The 14,484-nt window shown below is 32.4% G+C and overlaps 1 protein-coding gene across 2 annotated transcripts in view; it reads right to left on the bottom strand.

Annotated features, from left to right (window-relative positions):
- Positions 1-14,484, bottom strand: part of LOC145286091 (uncharacterized) — a 168,068-nt gene that overhangs the window by 76,309 nt on the left and 77,275 nt on the right. Inside the window, exon 1 of one of the 2 annotated variants that reach the window (XM_080134771.1) lies at positions 12,804-13,451. The exons of the other annotated variant lie outside the window; for it this stretch is intronic. The gene's annotated coding sequence lies outside the window, so the exon portion shown is untranslated. Of the gene's footprint in view, positions 1-12,803; positions 13,452-14,484 lie in introns of those variants that run through there. 2 annotated transcript variants of the gene reach the window in all.

Here is a 14,484-nt window from a genome sequence, read left to right as displayed (position 1 = left end):
AAGTGAATCAAAAGCGATCATCTGACCATTATTTTAAACAAAATTCAATAAAATATTGAAATCATTAAAAACAATAAATTTTACAGTCTTTTTTACAAAATTGGGGGGAAAAAAGATAATCTGGTTTATGGAAAAATGATGTGGTTCACTTGTTATTAATTAGAAAATAAGAAATAGAAGATGATTTTATGAAATTAAAAATAAATTCAATTTATGAATTTATTCTCAATAAAGAAATAAAAAAATTATTCTAAGGAAAAATATAAGGAAAAATTTGGAAATTAAAGAGCAGACTAAAAATCATATTAAAACTGAAATATATAATGCCACAATTTTATAGTTGATATAAAAATAAAATATCAGAATCCAAAGCAGTTTTAGCTTAGTTTTTTCGTAACCAAAATAAGTTTCCATATTTTTAAAAAGCTTACAATTCAAGATGGCATCTGTCAATTACAGTGACTCGTCATAAAAAAAAATTGGAATTTTTTTTAATTCAGGTATTACGTTGACTCATCATAAAAAATGGAATTATTTGAAATTCAGGTATTACGTTGACTCATCATAAAAAAATGGAATTATTTGAAATTCAGGTATTACGTTGACTCGTCATAAAAAACATGGATTTATTTCGAATTCAGGTATTACTATTCTAATATTTTTGCATATTCTTATAGCAAATCATCCTAAATCTTATTTAGACATAAAAAATTAGTTTAATTGATTCAAAAACATTTTTTTTTAATATTTAAAATTTTATTTAATGTTTACCTTTTTCAGCTAAAAATTGGTACTTTTTTAGAAAAATTTAAATTTTATTAAAATTTATTGAAAAAGTATATTATTCTGTCTTTAATATGATAAAATTCAGGGTTTATCATAAATCTATATTTGTTCAGAAATATTGGATTTTAATAGATTTTAATTTATTTTAAAAAATACATCAACTTGATTTTTCTCTGGCAGTGTCTTTCTTTGGGTCTTTTGTTTAAACTATATACATTTAAACATAAGTGAAAGTCTCTACTTAATTAGATATTTTTGGAATTATACGATAAAAATTAGAAAGTCAAATAACAATGTTTTTTTTGTTTTTTTTGTTTTTTTCTCAAAAATAAGTTATTTATATATCTTAAAGAATAAATAAGTTTTCAACTATTAGAAAAGACTTCATCAAGTTTGACCATTTTTTATTTTTATTTTTTTGTAAATCATCTTTTCTGTCAGAGAGATTTTGTATAATCTCTTCTGGATAGTAGTCTGTGGAAGTGTTAATCATGATTCGTTTAGATTTCTCATGATAAGGGTTAATAAGAAAAATATTGGCAACTTAAAAACATTGTTTCACATTTGTGAATTATCTATCTATCTATCTATATATATATATATATATATATATATATAAAAGGCAAAACGGCTGCGCACGTTTTTGTATGTCCAGCAAAGGCTTTTTTCGCCAGGGTTCTCAGGAGGGGGGGACTATTTTTTTTTTTTAGAACTTTTTATATGCTCCCTAGATTATAATATCTATGATTTGCGAACAGAGGTTGTCTCTACATTTATTTTTGAACGAGTTTTTTAAAAAAATCTGGTTTCCAGTGTTTGTCTTTCTCATACAAATAAAGTGAAATTGAATCGAAACAAAGCGATTCGCCGACCTTTGTGGCTAGCACGTCTTGAAGGCAATCAGCTTTGATCACTGTGGGGGAATACCCTTCATATTAGACAATTGCTATTCATTAAGACACTGCCAGAGCTCCCCCCAAGAGGGGGAGCTGGTTTTCCCCAACATTGTGGTGAAGCAAATACAGCAGAAAGCTGAACTGGCTGTAGGCCAGTTTAGCTTTCAGCTTTCTGCCATATGGTTGACATCGCTAAATTTCAACGCTTTACACTCCCACTCCCGTCTTGGCATAGCGGTAAAAGCCCATGTTTTTTCACTTTCTTTTCCACCTTCACGTCACGTGTTCGGGTTCGAGCCTCCCTGCCTACAAACACTTTTTTTTTTAAAACATCTGGGCAACGCCAGGCACCCCCGCTAGTATTATAGAAATTAGAAAGCCAAATGACGATGTATTTTTTATTTTTATGATCTTTTTTTGTGTTAAAACATTTTAAAAAAATGAATTTAAGTCCCATATGTATCACAAACGTTTTTGATTCTTCATCAAATCATCATCAGGAAAAAAAATAAAATCAACAAAAATAGTAAATAGTAAAGAAAAGAATTTCAAAAAGTAGCTGTGTTAGTTAAACAAAGGGAGTAGGTCTCAGACTATTCATAAGAGATGCTAACAATTTTCTGTGATGCCAGAATTACTGTTATAGGATATAATTGTATTACATTGAGCATTTTAAAATATTAGTACTGTTTTCATAGGCAATATTATTAATTGTAAGTTGTTGAGTTTTGATCTAGATAGCTTTAAACATGTTTTTCATTTTTTTTTAAGATTGGTTTTGGAATTATTTTAGTGTTATTAACTAGGATTTGTCTTACAGAGGGAATACTTATGATTTGTTTTGTTTTGACACAAAAAAGATCATAAGAAAAATCCAAAAAATTTTAAAAGTGTAATGAACATGTTTTTGTTATTTTTAACAATGTTTGCTTGAATGAAAAAAACAAAAAAAAAACATGCTAGTTAAATACAAACAATATATATATTTATATAAATTTATATAAATTATGTATATAAAAAGTATAAAAATTCAGGCTACAGAGCTGAAGTCACAAGCTTAAAAGCCTCTCCACCAGAATAGCATCTGTAATTGCAAAACTTGTGATTGCAGCAAATTTGAGGCTTGTAAGGGTTTTGTAGATATAAGTCATACTGATGCAAACAATATAATTGTCTTAGCGGATAATGTTCAGTTGAATGAGGGGATTATGAATCAACAATGTTCAGAATCCATTGCTGAGAGACAACACCTTACTTAGAGAGGTTCTATAAGCAAGTTAAAAATAAACAAAGAGTAATTACAAAACAACTTGTGCAGACCTTCACCAGAAGGCTCCACTTTTACTCACCACCTATTTGTGAGGTTCAATAATTTAGCATATTCTATTTGAAGAATTATGTATGACATTTTTTTTCTGGAGTGATTTCGCATTGTAACAAATGAAATGGATAAGAAAGAAAAACCCGCAATCAAAATAGATAATAAATCTAGAAGGGAAAGTAAGATTATGACAGAAAATACTGAAGTGCCAATTTGGGTCTTTAAGATATCATGAATGATCTTTAAAATAAAGATTTTAGTGATTTCCAAAACTGAAAAAAAAATCAACGAAAACATTAAAGTGTGTCAGATTTGCAGATTACCATTCGGTTTAACATCTGTTTTACATGCTGGCATGTGTTAAACTTTCAAATTCATCAAGTCTTTAGTTATCCTTCTTCCTCTTGAGTCCATCCTTATCAATTCCTCCTATGTTTCCTTTGTCTTTCACTACCAACTGAGCTTGCTACAACGGTTGTTCTACATTTACTAACTCAAAACCTCTTTTGCTTGTCCCCGTTGTGGAACAACGGCCATAGAAACGACTGATCACACTTTCTTCGATTGCCGTGAACTCCGCCAGTATTGGTCGTATGTAGCGAGATGACAGCTCACATCGATCCCAAGCATCCTTCCCAGATTACCGTATCCAATATCGTTGACAACGTGAGGCCGCTGTGGGACCAGGAAAGACAAATGGTCTACATTACGATCCTGACCGTAGCGAGAATTGTGATTTGGACACCGCGTCTGCAAGGTGGCCGGGGGGAGGGGGGTGTCTTTTTCTGATCAGGATCTGATCGCTTTCTTTAAACACCAACTACGGGTGAAGATCAGATGTAACAGAAGAAGGCTGCGTCGCACGGCATTTGACAGAAGACGGATACATGTAGCAAGTCTGTGTGTACAAAAAGGAGCCAAATTTGGATACATGTTCCCCCCCCCCCGCCTAGGTGTGGAACATGCAGTTCCATCAAGTATAAGTCAAATGACTGCTCCATCCTTCGCCGACTGGGAAGCATCCAAGATCCCCACCCCTCTTAACCGCAATTTTTTCTTTTCACCCCTCCCTCTAAATTTCACCCATCTTGGAGAGAAAGAAACCAATAACTACCCCCCCCCATCCCTCATCCAAAAAGTTTTCTTTTCTCCATTTTGTCCCATCTAGAGGGCACCCCCACATAGAGACTGTCCCCCCCCCCCCCGCAAGAGCTGAGGTTCCTTTACAAACCAAAGTGGAATGAGCAGTCTATTAACTAGACGGGGTTGGGAGGGTCCTACTAACCACTGCTTGTATTTTTTCTTTCCGCCCCCCGCCCCCCCCTCGACACAAATGAATTACTGTATTACTGTTATTGTTACCTTTTTTGTTTTTACATGCTAATAAAAAATGTTTTAAAAGTTAGGTGCTAAGTAGGACGTCCTCAAGTACGAATGCAAATGCCTATTATGGTGGAAGAAGATTCTAGCTACCAGAAACTTTTGTTTAGTTCTAGAGTGACAAGGATGACCAACGCCCCCCCCTCCATTCCCCCCTTTTGAGTTGGCCTTGTGCCTAAGTTTTTTGCTCATGTTTATTTTTGCCTGAATAAAAGATTTAATATCTTAAAGTGTAGTACCTGTTCTTCAAATGCTGCACTTCAACTTCTTGTTCTCTGTTAGTGCAGGAGAAATTTTTCACAACTGAGACAATTTCTAATTTTTGTTCCTTTTCTCCACGTTAAAAAAAAAACGACCCTGGTGTCTAACTATCCCGTGGGGAGAGATTGTAAATCGGAACTCAAAACCTCTCATTCATTCATTCAACATGACTAAACCAACAAAGTCTCCTGTTCTACATAATATTTATACTGTTTAGATTTCATTTTCTTCTGGAGTCATCAAATTAAGTCCATCTTTAAGACTCATAATGTAACGCGGCCGTTACTTCACAAATGGACACAAATAAAACAAATAAAAATTCCGAGTCAGCATTTTTTATTACCGTTATTTTCAACACAGCTTAAAAAGTATCTCGCTGCTACCTGTCTATTTTATCTGGTGTGCGTTTCTATTTCTTCCGACTGCATGCCAGTATTAGCCAGCCACTTCTCGCCTTCACATTTACACATCCATTTTCTTCACCATCGACTTTGTTTCTCTGACCTCATCATACTGGCCGTATGCCAGCCATTTCTCGCCTGCTTCTTTACACATCTGTTCTCCTCAACGCCAACTTTGTTTCTCTGTCAAGCATGTAATGCATTTTTCTCTCCTTTTTCTTTCCTTCCTCTTCTCACACACACTTCCTAATTTGCATATGTGCAATTTTCTGCTGCTGCTGCTAATCTCTTTGCATGCTGGCCATCCTTTGCTGCTGCTGATACTTTCCACACACTATGTTACACACCTTCTCTTCCAAAAAAAAAAAAAAATTCTTTACAAAAATTTAATTAAACCTGCCTGGGGCAATAAAGTAAAAGAAAACTGAAAATTTCACACAAATAAAACATAAATAATCAAAACCAAGTAAAAAATGTCTTAGTTTATAGTCGCTTCGACATTTCCATTTTATTTATTTTTTTTCAGAAATTCCTTTTCTTATGTATTCTTTATTTTTATTTCATTTGTAAAAATAAAGGAATTCCAACATATTCTTCCAAATATTTAAAGGCAACGTTTTAATACGTTGAAAGGAGAAAAACTTAGTGAATTGTTTAAATAGCAAAAACGTACGTTTCTTTTTTGTATTTTCAGAAATTTTACTGAACCAACGTCAAAGTGTTTCAGCTTGTGCAAAAATACATTTTCAAAAATTAAACATATTTTATAATGCCAGTCAAATCATTGCAAGACCAAATCAGAGTTTGCATAGTCTTTTCATGTTTGTTGGTTCTGAGTTTGTAAATTCACCAAACTAAAACAGGATATTTTTATTTTAGTAATAACATCAGTTTTTTTGTTTTTTTTTGTTTCTTGACAGTCTTCATAACACATATTATAATGTTAATTGTGTTTCAAGATACATTTATACATATATATTTGTACATTTATACATATATATTTATACATTTATACATATATACTTATACATTTATACATATATATTTATACATTTATACATATATATTTATACATTTATACATATATATTTATACATTTATACATATATATTTATACATTTATACATATATATTTGTTTTTGTCTGAGTTTTTTTTTTTTGCACAACTTTTTTTACGTCAACCCTCAAAAAGAGAAATATGGTGATTGAAAAAGTCAGATATTGGAGGAAGAGGAAAGAACAACCACTGTGGGCCAAACAATGTGCATGGACAATATGTGCATGGACAATATGGAATAATATTGAACAATTTTAAACTATTGTGGAGTTTGCTGATTGCTTAGAAACCTCTAATGATATCATTCTTGTTCGATTCACATATAATCTTCTACCAAATGTAAACCACCTAAAATTATGAGATTACACACAGATACAATTTCTGTTTTTCCTGTAAATAAGATGTATGCACTGTATCATTGTGATACTACAGAATACATCCCTACTTCGACAACCAAGACTATCAGACAACGATTAACCAGAAAATGAATGACAGTAAAAAAAAAAAAATTAAAAATGACAGATCCATTGTACTACATAGACAAAGTGAAACCATGGAAATTATTTTTTTAACAATTAGAGGGTCAAGATATAAAATTTAAAAATACATTGCAAAAACGAATGTCTTAAGATTCTGATGCAAGTAATAAAATAAAGATGTTTATTTTTCCGGTAGAGCGGGGGGGGGGGACATATATTCGAGAGACGCCAGCTTTTAGAAGATAACAATCATAACAAAAAACAGAGAAGGTCATCACTAAGATCAACAAGATCAGAAAAAGACTAACAGTGTAAGGGTCCTTAACCATGGTGATATCACCCCCCCCCTCAGCACAACTAAGTTACCCCTACAACTTATGTTGTTTCTACCACAGTGTGACTACTGGGGAAATCATAAGTCCACATCATCTTCTGCATGTTTGCAACCGTTTCAGATGTACATGTAGCGGTATAAAGTTTTGTAAATGGTCATGAAAGCACAATGCAATTTGGTAAACAAGCAGTTTATGACAACCAGGGAATATAAGATCCAGTTTTGCAATGAAAGTGAACGAGATCTAAAAAACAACAACAACAAAAAAAACAAAAAAAAACATCAAATAACTCACAACATGAAACTATTGAATAGATTCAGAAACTAGAAGGTATCAATGGCACCCTTACAATTTCCAGTACACATGATCCAAGCAGAAAAACTGACATTATAGCATGGTTTGATTCAAAGAAGAATCCTATTAATAATAGTTAAATATCCCTTGAGAAGAGAATATGGAGAAGGCACATAAGCAAAAGAAAATCCAATGCTGACAACGTTCAAAAAGACAAACATGCTATGTATTGTCTATTGAGGTTAGGATATTGTGCATTTCTGGGACACCAAATCATTTCCTTTCTTTCAAAAAATTGAATCTGAATTTACACTGCTTGAGTCCAGTGGCAAGGAGAAATCCAGGACGACTGAAAACAATGCCAAGATAAGCAAAGAGCACATACAGCACCTGGAACTAACAAATGGTCACCTGAGAACCTATGTGTCAATGTGATTATGCCGTGTATGCATTATTTGTAGCAATGTGAAAAATGTTTCACATTGCCTTCAGACTGCAGTAGGCATCAAACTGGATTTGGTTCAAAACAGTAAATCTGAATCATATACAAAATGCAGTCAACGTCATCACTTCCTCGATACAAGTGATCATGTGATATCAAAGTTTATTAGTGATGATTGCTATCACCATGTAATATCATTAACGATTGTAAGTAAAGCTTTCTTTAAAATCATCCAATTTGAATTTATAACTGTAAAGATGAAGATATTATTTATACATTTTTTTTAATACTCTGTCCTGGTTGACATCTGATGAGGACAGGGTACCGCACGAACTATCTGATATAAAGTATGTAAAAAATAAAAATAAAAAATAAAAATGAATAGAATAATTAAAAACACTCAAGTTAAGAATGAATTTCTAAACAATACCATTATTTAGAAATCCATTCTTTTCACGAGAGCAAGAGGCATCTTTGTTAACTATTCTGTGTCTTCACAAAAATATAAAAACAATATAAATTTAACATAAAATAATCATCCATTCATCGACTACAAAACGAATAACCATTTTTGTATTTCTAAAATGGCAGCTATTTTGAAAAATCACAAAAAATTATACTACTTGTTTATAACAGAAAACACAATGAGAAAAATAAAAAAGTCTAATTTTGTTGTTCACTATATATTTTCATTTTTTTTTTTGATATGACAAAGAAAAATGTATAGGGTGGAGGGGGGGGTAACGGATGCCCGGACTTATATACGCTTAAATATATTTTAATTCATGCAGATTTTGTATTTATTATTACAGATCCAATTCTCTATTGAAGTTTATATTTTACCTAATATATAGTACTTATTTCCAAAATTTTGTTATAAAATGACTTAGGTACCATCAGCTAGAATTGAAACTAAGACATTTAGCACTCCAGCCACGTTCCCTACCGTTTGAGCTATGGACAGATAGTTAAGAAAGATTTAAAATTAAACTACAAACTATAAATGAATTTGTTCATGTGCAAAAGTAATAGAAATATGTTCGCAAGTTGAAATGAACATTTTGCATTTCAACTTGCCGACATTTCTGTACGTATTATTCATCCAAACAAAGATTTCACTCATTATAAACCATCCTTGATGTATGATAACTATTTCCTATTAATTTCAGTGTTATGTGACCAGTAGTTTAAGAGTTTAACTGTTAAATATTTTCACACAGACACACACATACATCTAGTGTTATTATATATATAAATATATACACACACACTTTTTGTTTTACATAAGTATTTATATGTTGCTACACATTCATGAGCAGGTTTCGATCAGGCAGTTACAAGTAACTAATAAACTCTTCAGGCGATATCTATAATATAAATCTCACCTGTCTGTTTAAATGTATGTATGTTTGTATATCTTGCAAAACTTTCAACAGAGGTGACGGATGCAAGAGTATTGAGCACTCTTGCATTAACTTCATCAAAAACTTTATTGGTTGCTTCACCTCTGGAAAATATTAACCTGGAATAATATTATATATATTACAAATCTTCATAACGTCAAATTTCTTAAAATATCTTTTTTTGTTTTGAAGATCCCTTGTACCCCTTTGATGTAAATACAGACAAACCCGACAAGCAGCTAAATCCCACCCCTTCACAGTAAAGATCCCTAGGTATAAGAAAGCCTTCTACTCTAATAGTTTCTTCCCTAGTACTGCTAGACTTTGGAATTCTCTTCCGGGTTCCTGCTTCCCCAACTATACTGACATGCAGAAGTTCAAATGTAATGTGAACAGACATCTTGCTACTAAACTCCCTACATAGTATCCCTGCAAATTATGTCCCTGATAGTAGCCTCCTACATCAAAGTGGCACTGTGGCTTGTTTGGAGTGAAAATGGAATTAAAAAATAAATTTAAAAAAAAAAAAAATGATAATTTATTATTTTATATCCAGAAAATGTGAATAAAAAGAGAAAGATGACAATGGCAGGTTAACTCTCTAACAAAAACCTAACGATTACTAATCGTTAACAATAAAGTGATTTTAACAAAGATTTCAAACAAGAAACATGCGACAACGTGTTTGGCCACGTGATCAAGCTTCTTTTTTTTTTTTTCTTTTTAGACAAAGAGATTGAAATTGTTATGGGGTCTTTTGACTAAGATAAAAGTGTAGTATCTGTCGTCCGCTACAGAGGAGTACTGGAGGATGACCACAGATTGCAACTTTAGATGGCCGTGAGCCTAATTTGTTAAAATTTATTTTTTATATGTTTTCAAATAAATAATCTGTTGTGAATGAAGGTACAGAATAGTTAACAAAGCCTTATCCCTTTCTTCTCATGCTAAGAATAGGTTTTCTACCTTCACTCGGTTTTGTATTAGGAGCCATCCTCCGTTGTCACCTAAGGTATCCATCCTTATCCGTGATGGAATGCCGACGGAACCGACCAAACAATTTTTGCGGCTAGACTAAAACTGTACTCTTTTGGGGGAGCGAGATCCCCACTATAAATCTCGCAGCTGGTAGAGGAGCAGCCAGGTAAACAATTCCGACCTTCGGACATGGATCAAAATGTAGTATCCGTTCGGTCTCAAGATCCTCCTTTTGGAGGTGGCGTTGGTTGGGGTCCAACGCCGTTAGGCTGAGACTCATCCGTGAGGGCGTGCAGCAAAAAAAAACTCGTGCAGACAGGACAAAGATATTTGTGTTCCGATCCAGTCTCCACGGGAGTGGATGGAGGGATTTCCAGTAATGTTTTAGAATCACTCCTGTTTCCAATCGGGCGGTTTTTTTTTTTATATTTTTATTTAATTATTTTTGATACTCATGCAGAGAGTAATGCGTGCTGAAATAATAACGTTATTACTTAAAAAGCCATTCTTAACATGGGGAGGGGGGTTGTACCTATTCTGTACTTTAACTTTACAATTGAATAAAAAACATAATTAAACGTGGAAATACGGTTTTAAAAATAGTGCGGATCACTCTCTGCATCAGCACCTTATTATTATTATTATTATTATTATTATTATTATTATTTATTATTATTATTATTATTATTATTGAAGATTATTATTATCATATTTATTTTCTTTTTTTTTTTTCCTTTTAGAGTTAGGGTTAGTGGATTATTTTCAAGTTTAGCATCTCCTTGTTGACAAAGGCTTTCTGCGGTCATGTCGGCTGGACGAAAAATAATAGTTTAACTTTTATGATAAAAATATATTTATGAAAGAAGGTTTTACATTTTTGGTGCTTGTTAAACTAAAGTCGACAGATCGATTTTTTGTGTGATTTTAAGTATAAACAACAGTACTTAATTAAAGTGTCATGTCGAAAATAACAATATATCTAAAAATTACGAAAATTCATCGAGTAGAAAAGTATTTATAGTTAAAAATAATTTTTACGGAAAATTGGGGGAAAGTGCATTTTCCCTAGATGTGGCCACTTTGAAGATTGCGAATACAGGGGAATACCAATCTCCCTTTTCGCCACTTTAATGGCTTCTAACATTTGTGACATATAGTAATACATTTTTTACTCGAAACACAATAGCAGTTGTTCTACTCGATGCATTTTCGTAATTTTTTAATATATTAATATTTTCGACATGACAAGTAAGTACTGTTGTTTTTACTTAAAACCACATATAAAAACATCGATCTGTCGACTCCATCTTAACAAGCACCACATTTTTTTAATCAAGCATTATAAAAAAAAAAAAGAAAATGTAGGGATTTAAAAAGTTTTTTCTTTTTTTTCCATCCAACTGACAACTGCAGAAAATCTTTTGAAAGCCTTTGTCAACACGGGGATGCTAAACTTAAAGATAACCGGTTAGAGTTAGGAATCGATCTCAGGGTACTCGACAACTCTTTTTTTTTTTTTTTTTTTTTTTTAAATACTCGATTAGAAAAAAAGAATTGATTCTATAAAATTACCCCCTCCTCACCGTCACCGACCTCTAAGTTTGCTCTCGTGGGGAAGATGGATGATGGATTTATTTAGATTTTTAAAATTTTCTTTTTCCTTGTCGCATAAATTAAAAACACGGTAATGTCTACACAATTGAAAAATACCAGCTGTAAACTGAACCGGCAACAAATTATAACGGTGTTCGACATTTTTTTTTCTTTCGTCCATTATCACGAAAGGTATGGCAAAATTGAAATCATAGATAAACAAATAAAACATCTCCACTTAAATCTTATAACATGTTGATTCCTTTTTGTTGGTGGTGTTTATTTATTTAGATTTTTTTGATCAATAATATCGCAAAAGGAAAGGGGGGGGGAACAATCTTTTTTTTTTACCAACAATAAAAAAACAGATCAACAATAATAAAACAAAAACAAAGGGCTGAAAGAGAATCGGACTAAGATCAAAGTGTTGTATCTGTTCAGTTTTTTTCGATCAGAGATGTCCTCTGACCGTTTGTTTGTTTGCCTCAATCCAAAAAACCCTTCTCCATTTGAAGTGGTGGTGGTGGGGAAGCTTAAAACAGGCCTTGTGTCTGACTTTATTCCCGGGGGGGGGGGGCAAATAAATGGAAGACCCTCAATTGAAGGCAAGTTTGTGTTTTTTTTTTAGTTTTTTTTTAATTCCCCACCCCAGCTGGCGTCTCTATTTTTCAAACTTTTTCGTTACAAAGAATAAACAAACTATAAACAAAAAATAACAAAAACATTAACAAAATTGATTAATTTTACCAAAAAGAAAAAGTGATTTTTTTTCACAATTTTTAATAAATAACTTTTAAGTATTAATTAACTTATTAAAGTGCCCCTGTTTATTTATGTTCACACGAAGGCAAAGTTAGACACAAGGTCGGTTTTTAATAGGAGGAAAATCTATCCCCTCCACACACACACACAAAGGGGGGGGCACTCTGGGTTGAAACAAAAAAAAATGCCTTAGTTTGTAAGGATTTCTCTTTCAATAACCGAGGACAGAAAAGTATAGTATCAGAACAGTCAACAGATACTACACTCTGATGTCAGCTAAAAGACCAACAATTTAAGAATTTTCTAATATAACTGGTTACAATTTGCACAAAAATAAATTTATCAGAAATGAAAAAATAAATAAAATTTGAAGATAAATTCTAACAAATTCATAAAAATTAAACTTTTTACTTACTTTGTTGGAAGAAAATCAATCCGTTTTTAATTGATTATTTTGTTCGATTTTCAAACGGTAAAAAAAAAAAAAAAAAAATCACAGAATGTTGTCCAAGATAATAATTTTATGTAAATATTTTCTTCTTTAGTAGGCGATCCATGATTGTTATTAAATTACGATGTGTCAGTTTTAAAAACTAAAAGGCCGTTTTTAAGTTATCCATGTTTGTTTTTATAATATTCGCTTCGAAAATATCTAAATCCGTCTAAATAAACAATAACCACACACATCAGGAATGTGTCAGGTGTAAATAAACGAAAGGAGATCATGTTTGTTTGTCAGTAAAATCAATCGTTGGTGACGGAGAGTTCTTTGGACGAGGGGAGACGACTGGACAAAACGATCAAATAATTGAAGGGGAACGAAAATAAAGAACAAGGCTATTAGTTCGCGAATTTAACTTCGTTTCGCATTTTTTTAATAACTTAAATACAGTTAGATTTACATTAGAAACGGGTTAACAAATTTTTTGTTAATATTTTTCGGTTCTTCTAGAACATAGGGCCCATATGGACATGAATGTTTCCGATTGCGGAAATGGCCGAAGCAGTCTACAATTAAGACGCAAATGATGAGTTAGGTTAGGGTTCAAAAAAAAAAAAAAAAAAAAAAAAAAGTAGCCCCTCCAAAAATAATGTTAAAAAACTTCAAGAGAAAAAAAATATGTTGATTTACTTAATGGTTTGAAAATTATTGAACACATTCTTAACACAGAGGGAAAGCTAATTGACCCTAACTTTAAGCCAGGGAAAAAGCAAAGTAGTTTCATTTAGTGTCAGTACTAATTGACTGTTCGGCGATGGCTCTGCCATTTCTAGTCTATTCTGTAAATGACAAGCGGAAACATTTAGGTCATGTTATGGAGAAGTAAGTATCTCTTACTTCAAAACTCAGATTTAGTTTTAGTTAAAAGTTTTTTAGTTTATAAAAATTTTAATGAGATTAGTTAAACAGAATATATTGCTAGTGTTGTATTTTAATGTGTTGAATGGGTGGGAGTGGGTATAATTGAATAGTAAACAACAGAAGAAAGAAAAAAAAACTGAAAAAGAATGTGAAAAACCACTAGTTATCTCCCTATTAGAGAGCCCCCCCCCCCAATCACTAATCTAATAGATCCCACACAATCTAGTATTAAGCCCTAACCCCTTCCTCATCATTGCAATGTTGTATCCTTGTGCTTGTTTTAGAAGCATTTCAATAGAATGTGCTCCAACGAACTTGTTATATTTGTGTGCCTTCAATGGAAAAAAAAAAAAAAAACCTACCCAATAAAATCATATCCCTTCTCTGTAAACATCCTCAAATAGTGAAAGGCCTTCTGCTCTAATAGTTTTTTTTTTCCCCCTTGAACTGCTTGTTTTTGGAATTCCCTCCTTGTTCCCTTTTTTCCCGACCATACCAACATGCAAAAATTTAAATGCAATGTGAACAAACATCTTGCTCCAAAATTCTCTACTTAGGATGTTCCTATAAATCTGTCCCCTAATTCACAATAATCTTCCAGTGACAGTGATAATGTGGTTTCTTTGGGCTGAGTATAAGTTAAAAAAAAAACCTAATTAATACCAAACAAAGTTTCAGAAATATGCACACCCTCCTACAAGAAAAACCTGCAGTAGACAAGAAGATCTGGAGC

The sequence above is a fragment of the Euprymna scolopes genome, chromosome 10 (genome assembly GCF_053919585.1).
Source record: "Euprymna scolopes isolate OS-2025 chromosome 10, ASM5391958v1, whole genome shotgun sequence".
NCBI classification, from domain to species: Eukaryota; Metazoa; Mollusca; class Cephalopoda; order Sepiida; family Sepiolidae; genus Euprymna; species Euprymna scolopes.
The sequence above is the reverse complement of the archived record's forward strand: the minus strand, read 5'-3'. Positions and strand labels throughout refer to the sequence as shown.